Here is a 3,871-nt window from a genome sequence, read left to right on the forward strand (position 1 = left end):
TACTAAGTCAATAATTTTTTGATACATGCATAAATTAGAATAATCTTAAAATTTTTCTACGTGATTTTAACAATTAGATGGATACTTAAAGTACTAATGCTAACATAATCTAATCTAATTATTTTAAAAAAAAATTTATAGCAAGTCAAATTAAGCCAATGAAATTATTAAGTAAAGATATCTTAATCTATTTTGATTCACCAAATATATTACTAGCTTAACCACTAGTCCAAAAGATAAAAATAAAAAACATATGAAAAAGTTTTAAAAATATCATCAATGGTTTATAATAAAACCTTTAAAAAAATTCTATTTTATTTTTTTATTTTTCTTTATATATAATTAATTTTTAAAATATATTGAAATAATCTTTTTAATATGTTGTATTATTTTGTGACAACTATTTAGTCATAAACTAGTAGCATAAGACTTGTAAAAAAATTTTAGTCACCAAATATATTTGATCAATAAAAACCACAAAAAGTCATTTATAAGTATCTTATTTTTTATTCATTATACTTAATATATTTTAAAATTATATGAAAGTTTTTAAAAAAGAATTTTTTTTCAAAGTTCTAAATGGTGTTTTTTTGAGAAAAAATATATTTTTTAGATTTTTGGATGCAATACATATGAATTATAAAGAAAGTAATAGATCTTAAAAGTTGCATAAAAAAATGCAGCTAAAATAGCTAATTTAGTAGCAATCAAAAGCTATTTAGTAGACAAGGATTCTTAAGAGATATTACTAGATATTAAGGGTATTTCTAAATAAATATTGGAGAAAAAAGAGAGAGACAGATTTGACCATTTCTTTTATTGGCTTTTCTCTAATTGTAAAACTAATAAAAAATAAAGAAACATGGTCCTTCAAAAGGCTCTATTTAAAATGATTAATAAGTTATTTATTCTTCTTCAATTAATTTCGTACTTCTAAAAGTTTTAATGTGTAATTTTTAATATTTAGATTATTACTTGTTAGATTTTTTAAAGAATAAGTTTTATTAGAGTCCAAGTAAGAACAAAGATATGGTAACTAATTAAATTTAAGAGAATTTATTGCCTCAAAATTTTAATAAACCAAACTTAAAAGAATTTTTTTTAGTGCTTATATACTATGTTTTTGTATAAGTTGAATTTACAAAAGCATTTTAGGCTCTAGTTTTAAGCAAGCCAAAGACATTAGTGCTGACAGTGTTAAAAAACCAAAATTATTATTTAAATAAATTAAAGTTTGTTGTCTTTAAAATATGAATAATAAAAAAGTGATTTGGCATAAAAAAATGATAGATGCAATCTGTTATTAAAAAATTGCATTTCTAGAACATCAAAAAATAAAAATAAAATAATATATATATAGTATTTAATTATGAATTAAAATACTTAGATTTTAATTTAATATTTTGAAAGTAATATTTTATTGTACTAAAATAAAATATTAAAATAATAAAATAATAAAGATTATATATCAAAATATTTGGTTATGTGGATTATTTGTTTTATTTATTTTTTGATTAATTTCTTTAAAGTATAAAAGTGATTTATAAAATATAAAGTTTTTGACTTTACTTACTATTTGATATTACAGCTAAGAGCTTTATATTTGCTTGATGAAACTCAATTTTACAACAAAAATACCTTCAAATCTTTAATGTGTTCATCTTCAAAATAACAAATTATGATTCTCAATACAAATAACAAAAATTACCCTTTTTTAAGAAATTTATACTTTATTGCTTGTTTTGTACTATTTTATTTTTATTTGTTGCAACCATTTCAAGCATAAAAATGACACAACCTAATCTATGATGGTCGCATGTTATTGTGATGCAACTTCTCACTTCAAATCATTTGAAGGTTCAAAACTGTTTTGCTATGTTGAGTGTGTTGCAAACGATCAATCGAGTGAAATTGAATACAACAAGAACATATGCTTCCTGGACTGGTTAACTAAGGTCAAAAGCAGATGCACAGTCCCACAAGCACAACGACACCGCCCTTCACATGCATGCTTTCCTTCACACTTGTTCTCTCCATTGTTCCACACCCCAGCTCCCCAGTTCCACAGCACTCAACACCCTCATCTCACTCATTCTCTACCCAAACCTCGCATTCCACATCGACTGCTGCAGGAAAACAAATTGAATCATGACTTCGATGAGTCTCTTCTAAAACATTCATACCCCTTCCAACCAGTGCACATCACCACCGGGACAACCAAATGCAGTGCACTCAATGCTCATGCAAACACACACATTCAGTTCGACCTACGACGCGTGTTGTGATCCAAGGAAGCGGGAAAAATTCACAAGCCTCGTACATCCTTGGACAGCATCTGCGGCGCGCTTCACAGGCCGACAATTCGCAGTCGTTACCTCCCGCCAACATGAACCCACTTTGAACACGGATTTGCCTCGCAGCTCTCACAACTCACAGCGAAAAACTGCATGCAAACTCGTGGAAGGGGTCACAGAGTTGAAGTGCAAGAGCCTGACGCAATTTCTAAGCGGGGTGGACAAGACGCTGTAGAGGAGACCATGATGCATGAAGGCAGTGAGTGATTTGCATAGCCTTGATCTCATCTAGCTGCGGAACGGCAAGGGCGACATTGAGCGAAGGAGGGGATGAATGCATCAGCATCAGCAGACGACAGTGAGAGGTCGGAGAAAGGGGGCCGTCAAGCCAAATAAACCGACGGCGAGACTGAATTGAGTTCGGAACGACTCGCAATCTCTGAAACAAACATAAGTGTAAGCACAACAGTCCGAACCGCGACCAGTTTTCCTGGTGTATTTATATATTTGACCGACTAGCCAAATTCACATCACGACGTGAAGCGATGCTCGTAAACATGCGGAGGTCAGAAATCACCTCTTCACGCCTAAGGTCATGTTTGGCGAGTTGCACACGGACAACTAAAAGCAACACACCATAAGCTGACAAGACAAGACAGCTCAAACCACCGTGGAGCATATAATCACTAGGAACGTATAAAACAAAGGACGTGCAGAGAAATCAAGCTCGCAACACAGAAAGGCCCGCCGATAGGTCGATGGAAACCATGCGCATGGCGCACACACACACGGGCGCAGCAACGAGTCGCACTTCAGAGCGCTCGGTGAGTAGGTTCGGATGCTGGAACATTGAATCCTGTATGAGGAATCCATCCAAACAACCACAATCAGCAGCAAACACACGAAATGTGATACCAAAATCCAAGTCATGAGTATCTAAGAAGATACGATTGAATGTGTAGGCTTACATTGAGGAACTGGGATTGGGGGGATGTCCAGCGGGGGAGCGATCGTCACTGGGTCTCGCAGGCCTGTATCAATGTCCCACTCTCGGGACAAGGCACCGGACGAAGCACGCACCGTGTTCCTCATCGCGATGGAGTGCAGCTAACGAAGCGATGAAGCTTACGAAGCAGTTACAATACTTACTCCGTGGCAAGACTGTGGTATTGCTTCTGAGCACAAACTCACATCGGCAACTTATGATTTTTTATTGCTCATGGCATGGTCTTACAATGTGTTCATCCATCCATAGTAACTACTGTGAACACAAAGGACTCTTCGTTGGACTCTGCGGCTAATTCGTCCAGCACTGCAACGGTAATTCGAGGAACTTTCGTGAGTGTTCCCATCCGCGTCTTCGTGTCTATTTCCTCCCCTGTGTCGGCTTCAAAGGTTTGACTGTACATTAAACTTCTGCCAGCAACTCTGTGGTTATTCACAACGCCAGACTAGTTGATATGGGGTTCCTAAACCATCAATTCTCTCAGACTGAGCCGCCTCACGTTTTGTCGCATGCTACAACACCTCACTGCAGTGATGACCTTTTTAATCCGCCGAGTTATCGAATGTTGAGG

General features: G+C 34.9%; 1 long non-coding RNA gene across 1 annotated transcript; it reads right to left on the reverse strand.

The window, feature by feature from the left end:
* Nucleotides 1-2,751: 2,751 nt before the first annotated feature.
* Nucleotides 2,752-3,485, reverse strand: LOC112295519 (uncharacterized). Its single transcript, XR_002973664.3, has 2 exons — nt 3,263-3,485; nt 2,752-3,150 (listed from the first exon to the last, which is right to left on the reverse strand). It is a non-coding gene; the product is annotated as an uncharacterized LOC112295519 (long non-coding RNA).
* Between the last annotated feature and the right edge of the window lie 386 nt (nt 3,486-3,871).

The sequence above is a fragment of the Physcomitrium patens genome, chromosome 18 (assembly GCF_059467195.1).
Source record: "Physcomitrium patens ecotype Gransden chromosome 18, ASM5946719v1, whole genome shotgun sequence".
Classification (NCBI taxonomy): domain Eukaryota; kingdom Viridiplantae; phylum Streptophyta; class Bryopsida; order Funariales; family Funariaceae; genus Physcomitrium; species Physcomitrium patens.